The sequence below is a fragment of the Pleurodeles waltl genome, chromosome 6 (genome assembly GCF_031143425.1).
Source record: "Pleurodeles waltl isolate 20211129_DDA chromosome 6, aPleWal1.hap1.20221129, whole genome shotgun sequence".
NCBI classification, from domain to species: domain Eukaryota; kingdom Metazoa; phylum Chordata; class Amphibia; order Caudata; family Salamandridae; genus Pleurodeles; species Pleurodeles waltl.
In genome coordinates, this window is record NC_090445.1 from 1,168,074,326 (window position 1) to 1,168,100,586 (window position 26,261).

Sequence of the window (26,261 nt, forward strand, 5' to 3'; positions counted from 1 at the left end):
TTTGTAGGGTATAGGCAATGTAGCTTAGTGAGGTATTAGAGTCTGACTGAGCATCCTGGCACTGGCGCAGCCAAATCACAGTCTCTGGAACTTTGGCCTTGGACAGGATGAGTGCACCCCTTAGGTGTTGGAAAATGGGTTATTGGTAGGGCAGGTAGGTACCTACACCTAGCAACAAGCCACTAACCTCCACCTAGGTACAGTTAGGTCTCAGTAAATTAATCCCAGCTCAACCCTTGGTAGCTTGGCAACGAGCGTCAAGGCTTAACTTAGGAGACAAAGTGTAAAGCATTCAAATATCACAAAACAGTAATCAAATAAAACACAGGAAACAGTTTAAAAATCCAAAACCAATTTATAAAAATAGTTTATATTTTTATCTTTAAAATGACACAAAAACGATTAAAATCGGTTCAGGAGAACCGGAGATATGAATTTTTAAAGAATTACTATTTTTCTAGCGCTTAGAAACAAAAAGCGCCAATCGGGTCATCTGGTTGCACCAGGACCGGGGCAAAGTCAAAGTTTCAGGCCGACCGCGATGGAGCCCTGCTCGGCTACAGGTCGCGGGAGGCCTCGGTTAAAAAGTTACCTTCTGACTTAGTCTTTATTTTGAAGTTTTTCTTCACCGGGACGAACCTGCCAGTTGAATCCGACCTCCTGGAGCCCTTGTCCGGATACGCGATGTGGGTTTCCTCGGTGGAGACTTTTACCTTCGGACTTAGTCGTTTTTTCGAGATGAAAATCCTTCGACCGGGGTAAACCTGGATCTTGATCCGACGTCCATGGAGCCCTTCTCGGATACGATGGCTGGGAGGTCCCGGTCAACTTTTTACCTTCGGACTTAGTCTCTTTTTTGGATGTTTTTCTTTACCGGGACGAACCACGAAGTCAGGCCGGGTCGCGGTTGAGGCAAGCCGGCTAGAATTTCCGCGGCGGGTCGGTCCCTCTCTGGAGCTTTTTTCCAAAAATTCTCAAATCTTTTCCAAACTTCTGGGGCTTCACCCAGATGTTCTTTTAAGGTTCTTTTGGGGTCCACAGCTCACCCCAAGGGTCCAGAAGTTCTGTGATGGTCCTTGGGGGGTGCGGACTTCAACTCCCAGAATGCACCTGGCGCAAACTCCTTTTTGGCCACTGGACAGTGGTCAGCTGGTCGCTTTCTTCAGGAGTTGGTGCAGGGGACTCTGGTTGAGCAATTTTTCACCTGTAGCAAACAGGGAGTCCCTCCTTGAACCAGTTGAAGCCAGGCAAAGTCCTTCTTGTGGTGAAGCCCAAGTGTGCAGCTGGTGCAGTCCTTCTGAGTGCAGGGTCCAGGTGCAGGCCAGGGGTCCAGCAGGGCAGTCCTTCTTCTTCTTTAGTTCCTTTCTTGTTGAATTCTGGAGGGGATCTGAGGTGTGGGTGCAGGTCTGCCAGTTTTATCCTTGCTCCTGGGTGAAAAGCAGGGGGGCCCTGGTTCTCCAATCAGGGACAGGGTCGTCCCCCTGTGATGACCACTTCCTGGGAAGTGTGGCAAAAATCCATCCCAGAAGGCAACAGTCTCTAAAAATCCAACATGGATGAATCTGATTTTTGGAGGTTACATCTGGCTGAGCCCACCCACTGGTGTGGCTAAAAATCATAAACACACCCCTCTCCTGCCCTCTCCTAATCTAATCAAGGGGGCACCTAATTGTCTGGGGTTGCAGGATGTGGGGGTGTTGCTGGGTGCTGCAAATGTCCTTCTCTGCCTTTGAAGACCAGTTTGGCAGCCCTCCCCCTTCCTGCCTCACCATCTGCTGAGGGGAGATTCTCTCCCCCAAGCACATTCCTTTGTGTGAAGCCTGGCCACTTCACACCTCATCAAGGCAGCCTGGCAGAAGCTGCTGCAGGCTGGCCAATCAGAGCACAGCAGCAAAAACAATGCAGAGCTGAAATTGGCAACTTTTTAGGTAAAGTCTAAACTTTTTACCTGGACAAGTTATATTAAATCCAACAACTGGAAGTTGTGGGATTTATTACAACAATCAATTTGATACCAAATTCTTGGTATGTAACATTTAAGGAGACTTTAAAATTTAAAATAAAGTCTGCCCATTCTAGCCTATGAAGACCATTTACTTCAATGAGGGAAAAACAAATTTGGCTGTTTTTACCTCACCAGGGCTTATAAATCTATTTTTATAAAGTCCCTGCTTATAGTTACATGGCACCCAGCCCTAGGGGCACATAGGGCACACCTTAGGGGTGACTTATATGTAAAAATAAGGTAGTTTAAGACTTTGGAAGTACCTTTAATTCCAAAGTCGAATTTGCATATAACTTTAATTTAAAAGCAGCCAGCAAGGCAGGCTTGCTTTTAAAATGACACTGGGCACCTCAGCAGTGCACCTAGGTGTGCACCACCTATGCTGTGGTCCCTAAACCTACATGCCCTACCATATACTAGGGACTTATAGGTAGGTTAACTTAGCCAATTATAATTAGCCTAATTTGCATATCCATTTTACACACAGCACAGGCCCTGGGACTGGTTAGCAGTACCCAGGGCACCATCAAAGTCAGGAAAACACCAGCAAAAAGAGGAAAATGGGGGCAAAAAGTTATGGGGCCTCTGCAATCAGCCCTGTTTTCTCACATTAGGGTTCTCTGTCCCTTGGGAAAACTGGCACAGAACATTTCACAGACTGTATCTTGGCTGGAGGTTATCTTGTCTGCTGTTTCCAATATCATCGGGAACATACAACGCAGCAGTTTCTGAAGGACCTAGGTTTGCCCCTGGCATTAGCTTCTCTACCTTTTTAGAGAAACATTTTAATGAGCAATTCATAGGCTCTATTGGCCTTTCATTCAGAAGGGCCACTGCACACGCCTCTGGGATCAGCATTTAATCCGTGTCAATAGTGGTGTTCATTGTAGGAGGTTTGACTGTGACATCTACCGCTCCTGCTTCTCCTGCCATTGTCAAGCTAAGTCAATTAGAAGCAGTATTATGCTGATTTGATGGGCCTTGAGAGAGGGGCTAAGAGCACATAAGCGCTGGATTTTCAGACACTGTAAAGTCCCGTCTAGAGCCATCAGAGCATTGGTTCAGAGGTGGGTAAGAAATTAGGAGCTGATCAGATCCCCCAGAAGCAAAGGAGATTGGCAATGCTAGTAATCTTGAACCTTGAGCTGACTCTATTATTCAGAGCACCAGAATCTGCGTCAAGAGCATTAGGTGTTTTGGGCAAATTTACCATGGCCCCTCGTCTCCCTTGTGCTAAGCATTTAGGGGCAGATTTATGGAAAGTGGTGCAACACCACTTTCCCTGCGCCCCTTAGTGCCCCCTGTGCCACCATGTGTGTGCCGTATTTAAAATACGGTGCACCGTGGCTCAGGGTAGGGGGCAATAGCGTCATTCAATGTGACGCTATTGATATACTCTGCAGGAGTAGCGCCAAAATGTTGGCACTACTCCTGCAGAGTATATTGGGGCCCATTCTTAATAATGGAAGCCCCCTTTTAACGCCTGCTCTGAGCAGCATTAAAAATGCTGAACAAGCCCTGTGCTTGGTCCTGGGGAGCGCAAGGCCACAGTCTCTCAAGTGGGTGACCTGCCCACTGGTCCTGGAGGGGGCAACAAGCCCTGTGCTTGGTCCTGGGGAGTACAAGGCCACAGTCTCTCAAGTGGGTGAATACCCCACTGGCTCTGGAGCACACAGGCCGCACAGCAGCCCATGGAGACTAGATTACATGGCGCCCGCCGGCGGTGACGGCTGCACTGTGGTGGTGGTGGTAGTAGTGGGAGGCTCCTGCTCAGCCCCTGCACCCTCCGATGGCTGCACTGTGGTGGTGGCGGCAGTGGAAGGCTCCTGCTCAGCCCCTGCACTCACTGAGGGCTACACACCCACGGCTGGCAGTGGGGCCTCTGTGACAGCTGCTGGTGCAGGCTCCTTCCCCTTCTTGCTTGCTGGTGCAGGCTCCTTGCCCTTCTTGCTGGCTGGTGCAGGCTCCTTCCCCTTTCTGCTGGCTGGTGCAGGCTCCTTCCCCTTTTTGATGGCTGGTGCAGGCTCCTTCCCCTTCAGTATTTGTGGCCTGGAATCCTTTCCACAAGAGTAGGTGCTGATGGAACTGGGCCCGTGGACTGTTTGGCTGAGGTGCTTGGCTGGGTTCTTGATTCCCTGGCCACACGTGCAGGACAGGGGGAGGGGTTAGGAAAGAGGTCAATGGTGGAATGAAAAGCTTTTTAGGGGCATTGGGGCGGTAAGAGGGAGAAGTAATGGGAGTGGAGGATGAGGGAGTGTTTGTTGGAGGTGTTTGTCTGCTGGATTTGGGTGCAGGTGCATGGGTCAATGCTGTTGTGAGGTTGATGGCTGCTGGGTGTCTGAGTGCTTGCGTTTGTGTACCCTTAGGAGGGGGGACAGACACAGTGGGAGAGGAGACAGGGGACGTGCACATGGATGTTGTGGAGATGTCTGCCAGTGAGGTGTGTGTTCTGCTTGGTATGGTGATGATGCAGGTAGTGGATGATGATGTAGTGCATGCAGGTGTGAGTACGGACATAACTGGGTGAGAGGTGGGAGAGGGGTATGAGGGGGAGTCAGTGGAAATAGTGGATGTTGTGTCTGCAACTGGATGGTGTTTGTGTGAGTACCTGTGGGATGAAGTGTGGTGCTTGTGTTTGCCTGTGACACTCTTGGGTGTTGTCCTGTGTGCATGCTCATCTAGCTGTGTGCTTGGGATGGGTTGGGGTTGAGGAGAATGGACCTGGGAAGTGGAAGTTGAAGGGGGGATGGTAGAAACAGGGACAATGGCTGCCATCAGAGAGGAGGCCAGAGCCTGAATCGATCTCTGTTGGGCCGCCAATCCAGTGTGAATGCCCTCCAGGAATGCATTAGGTTGTTGAATCTGGGCTGCCAGCCCCTGGATGGCATTCACAATGGTTAGTTGCCCTACAGAGATGGATCTCAGGAGGTCAATATCCTCCTCACTCAGGGCAGCAGGCCTCACTGAGGGCAGGGCCTGAGGTGCCTGGGGCGAAGGAGATGCCCACCCTCCTGGGTGAGCGGGCACGGGCAACTCGCTGAGGGGCTGCTGGGAGGGCAGTGCTGGTATGGGGGTGTTGGCTGTACCTGTAGCTGGGGTGGTCTCAGAGGTGTCCGCCACCACCAGGGAGCTCCCATCGGAGGAGGTATCAGAGTCAGTATTGTCCCCTCCAGTCTTTGCCGTGGTGCTTCCCTCATCCTCCGTCCCACTGGTGCCCTCAGCGTCGGTGGACTCTGCTCCAGGGTCCTGTGGGATGCAGCTCCCTCCGTCGCCGGTGTCTCCTCCACCAGATGATGCTAATGCACATAAGGACAGGATGACAAAACAAGAAAGGGGGGAGAGAGAGACAAAGGATACACTGGGTCAATGACTGCACCAACACCACTGTTGGCGTACAGAGCACCCTCACACATGGGGTACAGGCCTAAGCACTATGCATTGCACTACCAGTGATATTGCTAGCCACCAAGGCATGAAGAGGAGCACACACCGCCAACTGCAGCACATCTGGGACGCTAACAAGCTAGGTAGGCAGTATTTCCCTTCAGACACTTAGCCACCAGAGGACCTATGCTCCTATGTCTGGCCTGGCATAGGGGCACCGACTGACGCACACCCACTACCCGGATACCACCTCACCATGAGTAAGTTGTAATGATAGCCACTGTAATCACCCCCTTGTGGCTGCTGTGTTGCCCTCAAGCGCCCATCCAGCTCTGGATAGGCCACAGCCAGTATGAGGGCCATCAGCCAGGGTTTGACAGGCACCCACTTCCTCATTGGGAGGGCATCCCCAGCTGGGCCTCCGCAGTCTTCAATACCCAGAGTCTCAGGTCCTCCCACTGTTTGCGACAGTGGGTGCACCACCTGCCATAGACCCACAGGGTCCACACCTCCTTGGTGATGGCACGCCATATACCCTTCTTTTGATGGGCGCTGACCTGAAGAGGCAACACAGACAGGAGAACACCATTAGACAAACAGTCCAGCCAGTTACACAAATGGCCCACCATACCCATTTACAGCACTATTTGCACACACATAGCCTAGCAGTCAATGTGTACCCAGCCAGGAGGACATCCCCTCCGTTACACGATGCTTTCACACACACCTGCATGGTGCCCACAGTGTACTCGCCTGTTGGTCTGGAGGCCCATACAGCAGTCCATACTGGGGTAGGATCCCATCCACCAGTCTCTCCAACTCCTCCGAACTGAAGGCTGGGGCCCTTTCCCCAGTCACACTGTTGAAGTAAGCCTCAGCAAGGCCTACTAGTGCAAGGGGTTCACCTTTCTCTGCACAAAGTCCTCAGACCATGTAGGAAGAAGTTGGCACAGAAACTGAAATTAAAGACAAAGTTTATTAACCTCATGAGGTGGTACTACAGTTCAAACAGCACCCTTCGGTAATGTTTGAAGTAGCACACTGAACTGAGAGAGCATGGTCCTTTTATACCCACGCAGGGGCTAAAAGGAGGTGGTACAATTATAGAAGTAAGACTTGCATACATGTAAGGTCATGTGGAAATGCACAGTCGACAGGTAGGAGGAGCTAACAGTTTTCAAGGACTAACAGCTGCAGACCTTACTGAGCATGTGCGAAAGTGGGAGATGCTAAATACAACTTGTCGCTAGGCAGATTTTCAAGAGTAGTTTAACAGAAAGGTAGGACAGAGCACATGGTGAGCAGATGGCAGCATGTGGCAGAGAAAATGGCTGCCATGAATACAAAATGGATTCCGCGAAATGTTCACAATAGTTACTAAATACAAGATGTCTTCTGCTAATGCTTAATCTAATCGCTGCTAAACTACAACAGACGTCCCTTTCACATTAGCTGAAGACATTCATCTTTCTAGGATAATTTAAATATTCATCTTGTATATTTATGCTCATCATTTCAGCTATTTCGTTATCTAACATATGTTGTGCTTTCATTTCTGTAATATTTCTTTTGGTAGGCATACAAGCAGTAATACACATGGAGCAGAACATTGGACCACACTGAATACAGATACAGCATGTGAAAAATGTTGCAATCATTACACACACCTGACCACCCAACAGTTATTTGGAAATATCCATAGTTACCACAAACAAAATATGTATTATGTGAAGCTGTAAAACTACTATTATTTACACCCTCAATAGTTAAAATCAAGGTACAATCGCTTATCCCTTCTGGAATTCGCCCAATGCTACCTATACATAAATCTGCTTTAGTTTTTGTAACAGAAATCACAAATTGTTCTTTCTTGTCAAAGTCTCTTATATTTGTGAAAACATATGGTATTGAAACATTGTCCGGTTGATACTCTTCCCATTCCCATTTAGTTCCTTTGGCTTGGGGATACCCATCTTTGTCTTGGTAGCATACTTTATTAAGGCGAAAAAGAAGTCCGCCCTCTGTACGTTTTCCAGATGCAAACAAAAGCGTGTACCAAGCTTGACAAGAACCATTGTGTGAAAAAGGAAGAGAAATGAAAAGTGTTCCTCCTTTCTTTTAATGCGCAGGTATCATTCCACATAACCAACAGTTAGTAGTATTTGTAGCATTATGAGTTTGATGCAACATCTGAATGAAAGTATTATTGAAGTACGATTGACGGTGCTTCTGCTCCTGATAGGGAAGCGTAAAGTAATAGTGATCCTCTGGTACTGGAGTAGTGGCAACAAAAAACTCACGAGCAGGAGCCTTCTTTTCAACAAACCAGGTGATTATTGCTATAACCACCAAAACAACAACTAACCCCATAGTACTAATGTTCAGTTTGTTATTCATTTTAGCAACAGTGATAATCGACCCTTTCAGAAATGAATTAAAAACAATTGTTGGATCTCTTATCCCTGGGCAGCCGCTGATTTCTTCACCACGGGCCAAGACGGGTGTCACTACTCTAATGCATGGCTGATCCCCCCGCCTTGCCACATTGGCTCTCTGTTTCACTAACCCAGGGTGGTAGCTCAACCAGTTTTTTTTTTTCAAATGTCAGATTCTTTCCTCGGTCTTAAATTATATCGCGACACTCCAGAAGTCATATGGTCCGGGAAGACCTCTGCAGATTCGTCAGGTGATATAGCACGGCCTTTCTCCATAGTCAAAATCTCTCGATAATCGGTCAGCACAGCAGGTTCCACCAAGGTAGGTAGCACTCTCTTGCAGTGAGTACTATGGACCCAATTCTTTTGGTTCGTCACTCGAACTGCTGTCCTTGTCGCAAGGAGCACCTGTTCTGGGCCTCGCCACCTTGGTTCCAAGCTGCTTGATCTTGCAAAGGACTTAATCATCACCTGGTCACCAGGTCGGAGTTCATGGCCTTCACCTGTAGATCTGTCAGGAAGTGCTTCTCGAACCTGTTGATGAATAGAAACCAAATTGTCAGTTAACTGTGCCAAATAATCATTCATCAGGACACAAGTTACATCATATACAGATTTTGGCTTAGGAACTCCCCAAATATTTATTGGCCTCCCGAAAACCACTTCGTATGAGCTAAGGCCAAGTCGAGAGTGTGGCACTGACCTAATATACAATAATGCCAACGGTAATGCATCCGGCCAAGTTAAGGATGTGGAAGCCTGTATCTTCGCTAACTTCAGCTTCAAAGTAGCATTATACCTTTCCACCAACCCTGCTGATTGTGGGTGGAAAACCGCATGGAACTTCTGTTTGATCCCTAAGCCTTTCAGGACATACTTAATAACTTCCCCAACAAAATGAGGTCCGTTATCACTCCATAAAAGTCTGCAAACACCAAACCTAGGGAAAAATTATTTCAAAAGCACCTTCGCTGTGGTAATTGCAGTATTATCCTTTGTGGGGTACGCCTCTATCCATTTACTGAAGGCACATACCACCACCAAGACATACTTTAAATTGTTGCAGCGTTCAAGCTGAATTTAATCCATTTATAGAACTTCAAAAGGTGCAGTTGGTGTAGCAAACCCTCCCGCAGGAGTACGTGTCCCTTTTCCAGGATTGTATTGTAAACAGATCAAACAAGACTGTACTACTCTCTTAGCTGTACCGGAAATTTCTGGATGCTCCCAAACTTGCATAAGCAACTTTGTTATTGTTGAAGCTCCAACATGTGCCAGCCCATGTGCCATCTGAACCATAGGTTGTACAAAAGCTATAGGCAATTTCCATTTATCCATCTGCTTATTCCGCCAACAGCCCTCATCATCCAATTCTCCTTCTTCAGACCATTGCTTACGTTCTTTCACATAAGCAGATTTCTGTATATCTAATACGTCTTGTCTAGCATTATGCCAACGTTCAGCTTGTGACTTCACTACATACATAGAAGTAGTACTTCGTTGCATCACAGTTTCACGTGCTACGTGGTCCGCAAGAGCATTACCTTGCCCTATCTTATCGGTCACTTTCTTGTGTGCACTACATTTCACAATAGCTAGTTTCTTTGGATATGTCAATGCAGTCAAGAGGTTATGCACTAATTCTCTGTGCATTATCTGCATCCCGTGGGATGTGAGAAAGCCTCTCTCCTTCCAAAGCAAACCAAAATCATGAGCCACTCCAAAAGCATAGCGGCTGTCTGTATAAATGTTCACACATAAGTCAGTACTAAGCTCACATGCTTGTGTCAAAACTATTAGTTCAGCTGCTTGAGCTGACTTCTGTGGTATACGAGCTGTCTCCACTACCGTGTCTATTGTGGTGATTGCATATGCAGCTGAGGTCGTACCATCTGGCAACTTCAAACAAGACCCATCAACCCACAGTTCCCCGTCTAAATCTGGAAGGGGCGTATCTTGTAAATCAATACGACCCTTTGTCTGTTCTTCGGTAAGGAATATACAATCACGTGTTTCTTGTGACTGAGGCTGAGTCACCGGATATGGCAACAAAGTGGCTGGATTTAGTGTTGCACATCTCTTCAGTGTAATGTGAGGAGCCAGCAATGTCAATCAATATCCTGTTATATGAGCGCTGGTTAAATGTTGTGTCTTTGTTTGATTTAAAAGAGCATCAACCGCATGGGGTACTAACACCAACAGCTTATGTGACAAAACTATCCCTTCACTCTGACGTATTAACACAGCTGTTGCGGCAACTGAACGAAAACACCCAGGCAACGCTCGAGCGACAGGATCAAGTACTGCTGAAAAATATGCAAAGGGACGCTGCTTATCGCCATGTGTCTGTACTAAAACTGACAATGCACATCCATCTTTCTCATGTACGTAAAGTGCAAAAGGCTTCATGTAATCTGGAGTACCTAACACTGGTGCTGAACAAAGGGCTTGTCGCAGCTGCCTGAAAGCAGTCTCACATTCATCTGTCCATGGGAGGGGCATTGGAGTATCTTTAGTCAAAAGTACTAGCAAAGGTTTGGCAATGTGTGAAAACCCTAAAATCCATTGCCTACAAAAAGAAGTAAGACCAAGGAATGCACGAACATCTTTCTGAGTAGAGGGTACTGGTGTGTCTAAAATTGCTTGAATACGATCTGATGTGAGTGCACGGCCCTCCTTAGACAAAAGGTGACCTAAATAGGTCACCTTTGGTCTACAATATTGCAATTTCTTTTGTGACATTTTATGATGGTGCAAAGCAAGAAAAGAAAGTAAGGACAAAGTGCACTTTTCACATTGCTCAGGGGTATCAGCCGCCAACAAAATATCATCGACATATTATATGAGAGCCACACCTTCAGGCTAAACAAAAGAATCAAGTTGTCCAAAGTCATAGTACAAGAACTGATTGCTCCCTCATAAAAGGCGGCTGTATTTTTCCGCGGGTCAGGTAATGCTGTTTTAAGTGCCATTACATCTGCCCTATTCCAAGAAGTATACACCCAATTATAAATAAAATAACCCTTAGCATCAACAGAAGTTTTATCATCACTTGTACCCAATCCTTTAGGAGGAACATACAAAGGCGCAGCATCCCGCATTGGTTTCACGTGAACTATCATAATCTTATCTGTTCCAAAGATGGAAGCTTGCACCCCGCCGGTCTGAGATGTCCGTGCAACTACATCCACGGTCCTTTTCTCCTCTTGCAAGCGGTCTGCCGTAACACATAATTTCATCAAACGCCTGATTGCATCAGCCACCTGGGAGAAAACAAAAAGACTATCACGCATTTGCTTATGATCAGCTGCTACATCATCGGGCTCTAACTCATCAGAATATTTCCGATATAGTTCAATAACTTTTGTGCCAAATGCCTCAGTAAAATATAGCTGCTCCTTTTCCGTCCACCCTTTCATGTTGTCTAAAAGTTCAGAAGCAGAGACAACGCTACGAATTGTTTTACGAGCAATAGATCTAAGCTCAGACACACGGTCAGCAGGCAACATAGAGCGACTGTCTTGCATCTTCTGTTGCTCCGAACTGGAGACCTTAGCTAACTCATGAGGGGCATAAGGAACGACATACGGAGGTGGAGGGCGATCTAGTAACAAAAAATCATCATGTGGTTTATTAAGGATAGGATAGAGAGGTTGCCTAATGGTGTATTGGCCAGTTACCTGTAATTTACGTTCTTTCTCTTCTAGCTCCTTTAAGTCATTTATTTCTTTCTTTGTCATTTCCAATGCTTTCACATATACATTCTTCCGCTGCTCTTTCTCAAGCAAGGCTTGCTCACGCTTCACTCGTCCACGCACTTCTTTCTCCCACATTCGTACACAGTCAAGCATATCTTGCCTAGACTTTCGCTTACACTTACATTGTTCCGCATACTCAATCTTTCGCAAATCAAATGACCCATGCATAGGCCAATGTAACTCAGGATCTGCACGAGTGTATTTATTCCATAATGTGCTGTACATTATAGAAGAAAGACCATGTTTAACATACATATCTCTATTGGGTGTCCCCTCTGGGGGTGCCGGTTGCGATTCTTCCAGTCTCAAATTGGTACCATTACAAAAGCAACACACCCGACGAAGTGCGCTAAAAACAGGCATGCCAAAAATAGTGCAGAATATGCAATATTATAATCAAAGTAGCACTTAAGGTGCCGTTCAAATCAAAATTAAATTGGAGAAAATTCTCCTCATTACCTGCCTATATAAATTGCAATTTATATATCAATTCAAAGGACACAAATTGACTAGTCACCCAAAACACGAGAGCCACAATAAGTAGTGCTAAACTACATTACCAAACAAAGGCATCAAAACCCACAGCAAGTGCCGTAAAACGGCTCTTACCAATCACAGGGTGTCCAGGTTCCAACTGCCAAGTTCTAAAATCGACCAAATGGTCACTGCATGATGAATGAACAAAAGGGATCTCAGTCGAGGACCCGCGCCACCTGGATGATCAAATCAGAAGGAAGGGAAAAATGCCGTGGTTGCCAAGACTCGGGTCTCCTCAGGCATTGATCGTCCGCAGCGAGATCCCAATCCTTTGTCGCGACCAATCCGTTGGGCGTCCGAGTCACCGATGAGTCCCTGTTCGGGCACCAATTTGTTGAAGTAAGCCTCAGCAAGGCCTACTAGTGCAAGGGGTTCACCTTTCTCTGCACAAAGTCCTCAGACCATGTAGGAAGAAGTGGGCACAGAAACTGAAATAAAAGACAAAGTTTATTAACCTCATGAGGTGGTACTACAGTTCAAACAGCACCCTTCGGTAATGTTTGAAGCAGCACACTGAACTGAGATAGCATGGTCCTTTTATACCCATGCAGGGGCTAAAAGGAGGCGGTACAATTATAGAAGCAAGACTTGCATACATGTATGGTCATGTGGAAATGCACAGTCGACAGGTAGGAGGAGCTAACAGTTTTCAAGGACTAACAGCTGCAGACCTTACTGAGCATGTGCGAAGTGGGAGATGCTAAATATAACTTGTCACTAGGCAGATTTTCAAGAGTAGTTAACAGAAAGGTAGGACAGAGCACATGGTGAGCACATGGCAGCATGTGGCAGAGAAAATGGCTGCCATGAATACAAAATGGATTCCGCGAAATGTTCACAATAGTTACTAAATACAAGATGTCTTCTGCTAATGCTTAATCTAATCGCTGTTAAACTACAACAACACGTGCCATAGTAGGTTCCAGACACAGGTCACAGCAGCACATGCAGTGTAGGTCCTCTCCTATGGAAGGTCAGGAAACAAGTGAGGAATATGATAGAAAATGGCAGTCACGTCCGTGGCGGTGCATACCGTCACCACCGGCTTAGATCACCATTGGCCACTGTACCCCATAGGGCCCAATATTAACCAATGAGGAGTTGCACGGCGGTACCCAACGCCTCCTGCCACGGCGCACAACGTCAGCAGCATTACCTCACTTCCACCTGTCGCTCCACACAGGACAGGCAGATGACATTTCAGGGGTGGGGACAGGCCTATGGAAAAATGCTGCGTCACAGGAGAAATAGGCACATCCTGTACAGATCACACTGACCCACTGCATATACACAGATTGCAAACTACTGTTGTGGCTCCATTGTTCAGTTTGTGACAGGCTCCTCACTCTTGTGTCCCTTAGATTCCTACCGCTGCGGATGAATAGGAGATGGAGACATACCCCTGTGTACAGACCCCTGGTGGACTCGGCTACACTGGTGGACAGGCACATAATACTCACCTATAGACTGGGGAGGCCACAAGCACAGAGCTGTGTTCCCAATTGGAGCCTGACCTGATATCTGCTATCCGTCACCCCACTGGGGTCCCCCCTCTTGTCCAAGTTCTATCAATGCTCCATTTCCTGGCAACTGGTTCTTTCCAAGTGAAAGTGGGCTTGGCAGCAGGAATGTCACAGCCAAGGTTCTCAATAATGCTGTCAAGAGTATTGTCTGCCCTTATACAACACATGTGCAGCTACACTGCATTCCCCCAGGTTGAGGATTTGGCCACTGTGAAGGCCGAGTTTTATGCAATGGGACATATCCCCAATATAATTGGCGCGATTGACGGAACACATATTGCATTTGTATCCCCCGCCAGAATGAACAGGTGTTCAGGAATGGTAAGAGTTTCCACTCTATGAATGTGCAGATGGTGTGCTTGGCGGACCAGTACATCTCCTACGTCAATGCTGAGTATTCTGGGTCGGTGCATGATGCCTTTGTCCTGAGGAATAGCAGCATCCCAAATGTGATGGCCCAACTACAGAGGCACAGGGTATGCCTAATAGGTGAGCTCTGGTTCCCACCCAGTATATGTTGGTGTATGGGTATGGTGTGGCTCATATCGGATAGTGTGTGGCTAAATGTTGTCCCTCAATATTTGAGGCTGACTCTGGTTACCCAAGCCTATCATGGCTGCTGACCCCTGTGAGGAATGCCAGGACAAGGGCGGAAGAATGTTATAATGAGGCACATGGGCGAACCAGAAGGATCATTGAAAGGACCTTTGGCCTCCTGAAGGCCCCTCCATCTAACATGTGGATCCCTGTGCTACTCACCCAAGAAGGTCTGCCAGATACTAGTGGCATGCTGCATGTTGCATAACCTGGCCCTCAGACGCCATGTCCATTTTCTGCAGGAGGAGGAGACTGGAGATGACCGTGTGCCAGCAGTAGACCCTGTGGACGGTGAGGATGAGGAGGCAGAGGATGAGGATAAGGACAACAGAACTTCGGTGATCCATCAATACATCCAATGACACACAGGTAGGACAGTGTTACTTCACATTTCAATGACTTTGGTTAGAATCTGTGTGGCATGAATCTATCTTTTTGGAGGTTTTTTTCCCTTTCAGGGTTTTTTTCCCTCTGGCACTACTTCTGAGGGACACGGCCTGCTCTTGGCGTACCCATTGCCTGCAGCACCGTGGCTACCAGAAAGAGTCGCCCCTACCTGGGCCAAGGCCGAACATTCAAGACCAAGATCCACGCCAATCGTTCTGCGGACTCCAGATTGAAGCAGCACGTAAGTCGTGACAGATTGCAGCGCCTAATACTCCAGACGTCGTCTAACACCATGGATGATACTGTGGCGGCCTCTGCAGATCCTGATCAATCTCTTCTGGTAACCATTCAGCAACAGGCTCGGGAACTGCAACAATTACGCAATGAGAATGCTGTTTTACGACAGGCTTTGTCTTTCCGCAGTGCAGATGTTCCGGCCGTCTCCACCTCTACTCCTCGTTTCTCCGTTGAACCAACTAAACTGCGAGAGTTCCTTGATGCATTAACTGTGTATTTTGCCTTCCGAACTACCCAATTCTCCCACGTCAAGACAAAGGTGGGATATCTTATCAGTGCGTTATCCGGTCCTGCCTTGGCCTGGGCAACCCCGACGGTATCATCAAATGACCCAGTATTGTCGGACTATCCCGCCTTTGTGAATCGGTATAAACAGATGTTTGGTCGTCCATGATTGGAGGCCTCTGCGGAAGAAGCCTTATGTGACATCCAACAAGGCTCACAAGATGTCCTCCAATATATAACCCGCTTTCGACAGCTAGCGGCTGAGACCACCTGGGTGGAACGAACTCTGGTGACTTTATTCCGTAGAGGACTTAAAGAAGAGATTAAAGATGAGTTAGTAAACTCCACCCAAGTTGAAGATCTTCGTGGTCTGATGGATCAAGCTCTTTCCATCGAATACAGTCTCCAAGAACAACATATGGAGAAGAGAAAGAGTAGAGGTTCTTTCAAGCCAAGCACTTCACGTGTCTTTTTGCATCATTCCGAGGAACCTCGTCCTCCCGCCAGAGACACAGAAGGTGAAACTATGCAGGTGGATACCACTCGAGGCCCACTTTCCGTTAGTGAGCGAGAAGCAGACGTAAGAAAGGATTGTGCCTGTATTGTGGTGCTGCTGGCCACATGCTTCGTACCTGCCCCGTTCATCCTCAAAGGCCTCTGTAAGAAGGGAGGGGACGGAATCATCTGCTATACCTTCCATCAGTTCATTCAAGGACAATGCCACAACTTTGTTTATGTTACCTGTGACTTTACAGTTACTGGACGGCCGTCAAGAAAGAACAGTGGTTTTACTTGATTGTGGTACAAGTGGCATATATATGGATAAGACTTGGGCCACGTCTCAACAAATACCAATACGACCCAAAGAAATCCCAGAACAAGTTTACACAGTGGATGGGTCCTTAATATCCTCGGGTCCAGTTGATACTATCACCCTGACACTAAGTTTACAATTTGGAAACCACCAAGAACACATCTCATTTGATCTAATATCATCTCCCAATCATACTATCATTTTAGGAATTCCGTGGTTCATAAGACATAACCCTTATGTAAATTGGGAAACCCGGACTCACAGTTTTGTCATGAGAACTGCTTTGCTTCAGACACATATTGGTCACCCAAGAGGTTGATGCCTACTGACATTACTACCGGATGTTCCCTCAATACAGTCCAAGGAGTCCCCGATCACTATCTAGAATTTCAAGATGTGTACCAAAAACCATCCAGACCTGTGTTACCCCCACATCGAGATTACAATTGTGCTATTCCCTTGGAACCTGGAGCTATCGTTCCCTTTGGGAGGATGTATTCACTCACGGAACCTGAAAGGGAAGTTCTAAAGGAGTATCTGCAAGAAAATGTACATAGCGGTCTCATTGTACCATCGTCCTCTCCGGCAGGGGCTCCCCTCTTTTTTGTACCCAAGAAGACAAAGGATCTTCGTCCCTGCATGGATTTTCGAGTTCCAAATAAGATAACTATAAAAGACCATTATTCTTTGCCCCTCATCAAGGATATACTAGAGGCAGTCAGAGGGGCTCAACGATTTACCAAACTGGATCTTCGTGGAGCCTACCACCTTTTGCGTATTAAAGAAGGAGACGAGTGGAAGACTGCTTTCCGGACCCCATTTGGTCATTATGATTACAGAGTTATGCCTTTTGGTCTCACTAATGCCCCATTCATTTTCCAAAGATTTATGGACTCTGTGTTCTCTGATCTCTTGAACCATACGGTCGTCATCTACTTAGACGATATCCTTATTTACTCTAGACGTCCTGAACTTCATTCCTCTCACGTGAAACAAGTCCTTCAAAGACTCTGGGAACATCATCTGTCCTGTAAACCAGAAAAGTGTGAGTTTGACAAGACCGAAGTCAAATATTTGGGATATCACCTTAGTCCCACTGGAATAGCAATGGACCAGGAAAAGGTACAAGCCATCCTAGACTGGCCTTCTCCTTCCTCTATTAAGGAAACGCAATGTTTTCTAGGATTGGCTAATATTTATCGGCAGTTTATCTTTGACTTTGCAGAACAAACCAGCCACATAACTCAAACATTAAAAAAGGAGAATTTAAAGAAAGACTTTGTCTGGACAAGGGTGGCTGAAATAGCTTTTCAGAGTCTAAAAAAGGCTTTCACTCAAGCACCGATATTGAGACACCCAGATACCAACAAACTATTTATTGTTAGTACTGATGCTTCCGAAAGAGCCATCGGAGCTGCCTTACTCCAACAACAAGAAGATGACCGTCTTGAACATCCTGTTTTCTATTTGTCCCATGTACTCTCTGCATCGGAACAACATTACTCAGTACTAGAAAGGGAGTTATTAGCTCTGAAAACAGCCTGCCTAGAGTGGAGACAGTTACTTATGGGTTCCAAAGAGCCCTTCGAGGTGAGAACAGACCATCGTAATCTACAATGTTTACGTGATTTTTTATGCCAGAACAGTCGTCAGGCTCGTTGGGCCTTTTTCTTCAGTCAGTATGACTTTTATGTCACCTATATTCCTGGATCCCAAAACATTCTGGCCGATGCTCTGTCTCGCCGTTATCCAGATTGTACTCCTACCCCATCACAGTATCTACTTGAGCCCAGCAAAATCATCAGAGTAGCTCAGTGTTTCCTGGATGAGGTACAACTGGAATATTGAAACCTGTCTGATCAAGAATTTAAGAAACTAAACCCCCTTATATGTAAACTGCAAGGGTAGTATTATTATAAGAACCTGTTGTTCCTCCCTACTAATGGAGTAAGAGAAAAGCCACTACAAATGTGCCATGATTCACCGGTTGCTGGTCATAGAGGCATCAAGGCCACACAAGAACTACTCTTGTGATCTTTCTGGTGGCCTACCAGGAAATCGGATGTCGAAAGATACGTTCAGGCTTGTCCCATATGTGCTCAAGTAAAGATCCCCCGTACCAGACCTGCAGGATTACTACAACCATTACCTGGTTCACCGGCTCCCTTGCACACCATTTCTACTGATTTCATGTTTTCACTACCTCCATCAAGGGGAAACCGGGTTATCATGGTCACCATAGATTCCTTTTCTAAGATGGCTCACTTCACTGCCCTGAAAAAATTACCTACTTCCCAAGAACTAAGTCAGATATTTATCCATCATATTTTCCATTTCCATGGACTTCCACACAGCATTGTATCTGACAGGGGACCTCAGTACGTCTCCCGGTTTTGGAAACATTTTTGTAGGACACTGAATATTAATATAGCACTATCATTGGGTTTCCACCCTCAAACCAATGGACAGACTGAGCATCTCAACCAAGAATTGGAGCAGTACCTTCGCTGCTTTTGTAATTCTACCCAGAGCAACTGGAACACTTACTTTCCTATCGCTGAATTCTCTTACAATAACACTGTCCATAGTGCTTCCAAGGTCACTCCTTTTTTCTGTTCTTATGGCTATCATCCTACCTCTTTTCCTACTGCTTCTCAGTCTACCTCTTCTCTTCCTGCTGTTACTTCATTTTCCAGACGACTTATACAGATCCATAGATTGATTTGATCTAACCTGTTGAGCACCAAGAGATACATGAAGAGAATAGCAGACAAGAAAGGTAGGGATGCTCCAGAATATCACCTTCAGGATAAAGTCTAGTTTTCGTCAAAATGTTTGCCTTTACGCCTTTCTCAGAATAAGTTCACACCTCGTTACTACGGTCCTTTCCGTATCCTTCAGCTGATTAATCCTGTCACTGTACGTCTTCAATTGCCTCGTACCTGGAGGATTCATCCGGTCTTTCATGTTTCCCAGCTCAAACCCTATGTACCAGATCCTTACTCTCATCAGTTTCCTTGTCCTCCTCCTGTGTTAGTGGATGATGTACCTGAATATGAGGTACAAGGGATTTGTAACTCTCGTATCTTTCACAAACGTCTTCAATATCTGATTCATTGGAAGGGTTACCCTCTCAGTGAATGCTCTTGGGAAGATGCATCTTCTGTTCACACACCTCTTCTGATTTGCCATTTTCACCGCTTGTTTCTGCACAAACCAGGACCTTCAGGGGGGGACCTACTGTTGCGCCGCTGCGCGCAGCACGTGCCGAACATTTGGCTCGGGCGATGGCATGTGGTCCCAAGATGCGCAGCATCCCCAGCCTGCTCTGCACCTTGCGAGGCCCCAAATTGGGCATGGGGCCTCGTTCTTCTTTAACGCACCATGCTCACAGGCAGGTCTGACCCCCCACTCACCTGTTCTTTTCTTCTTCTTCTTTTTTTTGTCAGCTTGTTGTGCCTTCCTTAATGTTTTTCTCCCTTTCCCATATTACCCTTCTCTTCCCAGCATTCCTTGTTCCCTACTCTCTATGGCTCCTAGTCCATTCTGTTCTATGTGTTTTTCCCTATCTAAGATGGTGTCCTTGTACTTCCTGTTGGCCGCTTCCTGTTTGTTGGTATTTAAGGGCTGTGATTCTTTCTCTCCTTGCACTGCAACACTTTCTGTTTGGATGGTGTCTTCGCTCCTGCTTCCTTGTATTCCTGTGCTGGTTCTCATCGCTTCCAGTGTATTTTCCTGTATTTTGCTCCTGCTGTTACCTGTTCATTTTGTTCCTGTTCCTGTTGCAGGAACCTATCTTTTTGGAGGTTTTTTCCCCTTTCAGGTTTTTTTTCCCTCTGCCACTACTTCTGAGGGACACGGATTGCTTTGGCGTAACCATTGCCTGCAGCACTGTTGCTACCAGAAAGAGTCGCCCCTACCTGGGCCAAGGCCGAACATTCAAGACCAAGATCCACGCCACTCGTTCTGCGGACTCCAGATTAAAGCAGCACGTAAGTCGTGAAATTCGGAGAGTGCCTCCTGAAGAGTTGGTTCCTTGGGCCTGTCCTCCCCCTGGTGCACAGCAGTCCTCCCAGTGTCCCTGGGGGCCTGTGCCTCTGTCCCCTGAACCGTGTGCCCACTGCCACTGAACCCAGGTCCCTGATTGTCTTGGGTGCGAAGTGTAGCCTGGGGTCCCTGTACAGGTGGGCACACTGCTGATTGATGTGTCCTGGGGACAGAGGTTTGGGGACACTGGGTAGGTGCTGTGGTGTTGTTTCCTGATGGGGAGGCTCTGTGGTGGTCTGTGACTGGGCTTGGGTAACCGGCTGTCCAGTGGTCCCTGATGGGTCAGGTAGTTCGTCCAGATCCTGAAGACCAGAGTTACTGTCATCACTGTGGGCCTCTTCTGTTGGGAGACTGGATAGTACTGGCACCTCCTCGCCGGTGACATTGGCTGGGGTACCTGTGGGGATGTAAATGATGTGTTATGGTTAATGTGTATGACATATTGTACATCCCTGGCTTCCCCGCTATGGTTGGTGTTGCCCTGACAGCTTTTACTTGTGTATCTTGGTGTATGGTGGGATTGTTAGTTTTCTCTGCTATGCATGCTTTAGTGCCCATGCAGGGCTGTGAGGGGTGTCCATGCATTGGTACAGCATGCAGGGCTTGGCATTGGGATAAAAGAGATGTGATGGTGGAGTGTGTGGGATGTAGTGGAGTGATGGGAGTGAGGGTGAGGGTATGTAATGGCATGCAGGTATGGGGGGGTGATAATTGTTAAAAGTTGACTTTCCAGCGTCCAGTCCTCCTCCGGCCAGGCCCTCAGTATGCAGTATTGCCAAAACTCGCTCCTCTCATGCTGTGAGTTGTGGGGGAGGAGGTGGGGGTCCACCACCAGTCCTCTGGATAGCGAGCTGGTGTCTTGCTGCTATGGAATGTACCTTCCCCATAGGTCGTTCCATCTCTTCCTGATGTCATCTCTTGCTCTTTGGTGCTTTCCCACGGCGTTGACCCTGTCCAAGATTCTTCGCCATAGCTCCATCGTCCTTGCAATGGATATCTGCTGCACCTGTGCTCCAAGTAGCTGTGGCTCTGCCCTGACAATTTCCTCCACCATGACCCTTAACTTCTCCTCTGTGAAACAGGGGTGTCTTTTTGGTGCTATGGGTGTTATTTGAGGTGTGTTGGTGAGGGTGTGTGATGTGTGAGTGGGGTATGGGTGTGAGTGGCGTGTGGCTCTAATTGGCTAGGTGGTCTTGGTGTCAGTCTTGTGCCAATGAATTGTAATTGTAAAGGGTTGTGTGTAATGTGGTTGTGTGTTTTATAGTGGTGTGGGTATGGGGTGTGAATGGGTGTCAGGTGTGTGTTGTTTAAATTGTCCAATGTGGTGGTGTTTTGTCTGTGGGTGTCCATTGTGTGCGTGGCGGTATGTACCGCCAATGGTTTACTGCCGTTGAATATCTGCCGTGGTGATTCGTGGGTCATAATGTGGTGGGCGTAACGGTGTGGGTTTTGATACTGCCACTTTATCACTGACCTTTGGCCTGTCAGATTTGTGTATGTGGCTGAATTCTGTCAGATTGGTATGTGTGTCATAATATGGTGAACGGATATCCACTGCGATGGTGGTAAGTTGGCGGCCGTCAGCGTGGCGGTAAGCGGGATTTACCACCAATGTCATAATGAGGGAATTTTTTTTTTTTTCCCCTTTTTTTTTAGTACAAAAAATTTCATCATAGAAAGGGTGTCGTATTTCATACATGAATCTAAAAAATCAGATATTACCATCATTATCATAAACAGAATAAAAACATACTCATTTTTTAACCAGTCCACTCTCGGGGCCCTGGAGCCATGAGACGAGAGGTGCCCAAATTTTGAAGCCTTTTTTCTAGCTGCGGCACCCTTTATATCATATAGGCTATATTCCAGATGGTATACAGATAGGAGGTGCGTAATCCATTGACTCCAAGATGGAGGGTCCGATCCCCGCCAATCAGATGCTACACATCCGCATAATACAGACATTGCCTCAAACACAAAGTATCTAAATCGGTTCTTACAGACAGAATGATCGACCCCCAGCAAAACCAATTGAGGTGTTAAGTTAACGTCCTGCCTCATAACTTTCTTCAAAAATTCAGATATTTCATAGACCAATCCTGATAATTTCACACAGTCAACAAACATATGGCAAAGATCTGCCTCCAGACTTCCACATCGCGGGCAGGTATTACCCAAACTTTTTCCCCATCTAGGAATCTTGACCGGTGTATAGTATAAATTATACAAAACCATATAGTGCTGGGCTTGCGGACTGGCCGACAGTAAAACATTCTGAGCCATTTCTGTAGAGTCAAACACTTCAGACTCTTTAGCGCCTACCCGCGATTCCCACTTCTTAACAAGTAGTGCAATATCATCCTGTACTGAATCTAGAAGGAGAAGGTACAAATTCTTAATAGTACAACCTATGGGTTGACCCACAACCTCCATCAGCTTGATCTTGCCCCTGCATGGATTTTGTTTAAAAGTGGTTAATAGAAAATTCCTAATCTGTAAAAATTTGAAAAAATCCCTTCTGTCCAGGGCAAACTCTACACTTAGATCCTTGAATGACTTAAAATGGCCACCCGGAAGAAAGAAAAAAAACCACTTTCTGAATGCCACGGCTGGCCCATCCTATACAGTAATGATCTTTAAAAATGTCTGCAAACATTGGTGTATTCCAAAGCGGTGTGTAATAACAGACCCGCCCCATCCCTATCTTGCGCTTAACCTGCGCCCAAACCTTGAAGGCGGAGTTGATCGTTTTAAATTTAACCTTCTTGTAATAGCTAGGTTCCAAAATCCATAACAAGACTGCATACGCGTCCTTGCCCAAAACTAATGTGTAAATTGAGGGAAGGGTATCTTGTATGGATCTATCTATAGCATATAGTGTCTATGCATATTGTAACACAGCCGCCAGATAATATAAATTGAAATTGGGGAGTGCCCACCCCCTTTCTCTCTTGGAAGCGTCAAAAAACGAAAGACCCGATGTGATTTAGTGTAAGACCATATAAAAAAAACTGGTCAACCCTTCCATTAATTTAAACCATTCCTGTCCAATTTCTAATGGTATAGTTCTAAAAAGGCAAAGCACCTTAGGTAAAAAATTCATTTTAATCACATTACCACGTCCCATAAGCGATAAATGCAGATTATTAGTACAATCCATGTCCTTTTTACCCTTAGCTAAAACCGGGGCCAGATTTATTTCTACTAACTCATCAAGGTTAGCCGTCAACTTAACTCCTAAATACTGGACCTGGGTCTTTATACGTTCATCCTCAAAAGCTGCCCAGCCGTTAACTAATATTTGACACTTCGTTTTATTCAATAAGTAGCCGGACACTTTTCTAAACTGCGCAGCCTCCTGTTCTATTTCCTGCAAGGCGGTCATGGGGTCAGTTGTAACGACCGCAATATCATCCGCATAGGCAAGTATTTTTGTGTTGCCCCCTCTTGATATCACTGGACTAATCTGGTTATTATTAAGCAGTTTCCTTATCAGAGGATCAATATATAGGGCAAACAACAATGGTGAGCATGGACAACCCTGCTGTGTACCTCTCTGGATAATAATAGGAGCTGATTTTAGCCCAGCGATTTGTAAGGTGGCAACGGGGTTATAATAGAGCTGATGAATCGCCGTAGTAAACCCAGGGCCAATATTATTCTTGCACAAGGTTGTCCATAGGAAGGGGCAGTAGACCCGATCAAATGCATTTTCCGCGTCAAGCAGTATGACTACCATTGGAAGTTTAGCCACAGCCCTGGCATCCAACAATGTGATAACCCGTCTTACATGATCAGCTGTACTTTTCCCTGGAATAAATCCATGCTGCCATGGAGATACCAGATTAGAAATCACTGAGCTTAATCGGTTAGCCAGTATTTTAGCATAGTTTTTGGCATCACTATTAATCAAAGAGATCGGGCGATAGGAGCCAGGTAGATGTGGCTCCTTATCCTTTTTTAAGAAAACTATTATCTTAGCCTCTTCCCATGAAGTCGGTTGGGGAGAACCTGACTGTATTTCAAGGAATAAGCTAAATAATTCCTTTCGTAGTTCTAAAAAAAAATCTTGTAAAACTCAAGTGGAATCTGATCTACCCCGGTTGCTTTCCCACTTGCCAGAGCACTGATTGCTATACCAAGTTCCTTGACTGTCAGAGGAGCTTCCAATTCGCTCTTATCTACATCCTGTAGCTGTCCCCACGGCGTATTCCCCGTATAAAAAAACATTTCCTCCTCCTGGGGTTGCCCTTCTTTTGCATATAGTTTTTGATAGAACCGTCTAAATACTTCTAGAATCTCTGGGCCACTATTAACTAGCTGCCCTTCCTCATTCTCCAGAATGCTAATACTACCATAGGTCTACTTCTGCCTTATTTTTAAGGCCAGCTGCTTTCCAACTTTCCAGCTATATTCATAGCATTCATGCCGATGCACCAGGAACTTTGCGGCTGCCTTTTACATAAAAATCTTTACGCCCTCCACTTTTATAACATTTAATTTACGTAAAATATCTGAGGTCTTTCCCTTACTCCGCATCACCTCCCCTAGTTGTTGTTCAGCGACGCTCAACTTTATCTGTATTAACTTTAATTGGTCAGTACGTGATCTCTCTTTTCTGTATACCACAATGTTTCTCCTCTGACGGCCACTTTGAATGTATCCCATACTATATGACAGGGGGCAGAACCCCGATTTATCTAAAAAAACTCCGGGATCCACGCTTTTATTTTTTGTACATACACTGGATCCGCTAATAATGCCCTATCAAACGACCAGGACCTAACTTTGGGCCCCTCTTTCCCTACCTCCACCTCCAAGACCAGCGGTCCGATATGATTCTGGGATATCTCTCAACCCTTAATCCCCTTTGCAAAGATGCTGATACAAAAAAGTAATCCCGCCTAACTGACTTGTTATGTGGAAAAGAAAAAAAGGTATAGCCCGGATCCTGCGGCCTGCACATCTGCCAAGCATCGATCAGGCCAAAGTTTGCTACTAATGTCTGAAGCGCCAGGAAAAGTTTGTTTTTTCTGCCCTGATACATTGTCTGTTCTTGAATGGGGATGACATTATCGAAATGTTTATTCAGGTCCGCACATATTACAACAGGGGTTGCCCAAGATACAAGTTCCAAATTAAGTAAATCCAAAATTTCCGGATCGTCCACATTTGATCCGTAGACTGAACATATTGTGAACTTTGACCCTCTAGCAGAACATTCCAGCAAAGCCAGCCTGCCTGACTTATCTGTAAGCTGTTTTTGAACCACTAAAGACCTAATTCATGTAAGTATGGCCACCCCTCTAGTAGTGGTATTCTGATTTGTGCATGCCACTAGTTTCCATCCAGGAAATTCCATCATATGTTTCTGGGCGCCTACAATATGGGTCTCCTGCATGCAGATAATATTGGCCTTAAAGGCCTTAAAGACTTCCCCTACCAGCTGGCGTTTTTTACCATCGTTAAGCCCGCAGACATTTACTGTAGCTATACGCATTTCACTTTCCTGACCCATTCTTTTACTTTTCGTCTCCCATACCTTCCCTGGGCCGGCCAACTAATCTTTCCCAAATCTGCATTCAAGACACCCCACATGTTATTACCATTTTCACCAACCTTCCTGCTGTGTGTCCTTTTACACCCTCTGCCACCACCCCCTCCCCTAGTTAATCCCAACTCCCCCCCTCAAAACCTACCCTCCCTTCCCTAAAAAAACCCTACAAATGGGATCGCCAGACCCTGGGCCTGTAAGATGGAAATCGTCCATCCTACCAGCCCTGCCCGTTCGTTAAAAAACAAAACAAAAAAAACAATCAAAACATTTTCAGCATCACGGCAGCTCCCACCCGCCCCCTGCAGTACCCACAATAGAAGAAGAAAAAGGAAAAAACAAAAATAACAAGAGGAGCACACACCACGTACCACACCAGAGCTGCAGGTTTTTGGGTAGAGAGAATCCTCATTCGATGAGCGCACCGCCCACTGTTCCTCTGATCGCACTCATCCCCCACACCCACAGCTCAATCTTAAATTTTGCTGGCTTTTAATTGCTGTACATACTCCCCTGCTTTTATTTCCGATAAAAAAAAGTCTGCGTAGTTGATTTGATTGATTTGTAGATAATTTTTAAACGTGCAGTGTTCAGCAGATATGCTTCCGCCCCTAACTGCTGAAATGGTGCAATCAACTACCTTAATCGCCACCGTCTCTCTACTGTGGCATGTGCAAAGTCTGGTCTTGTAAAGAAAG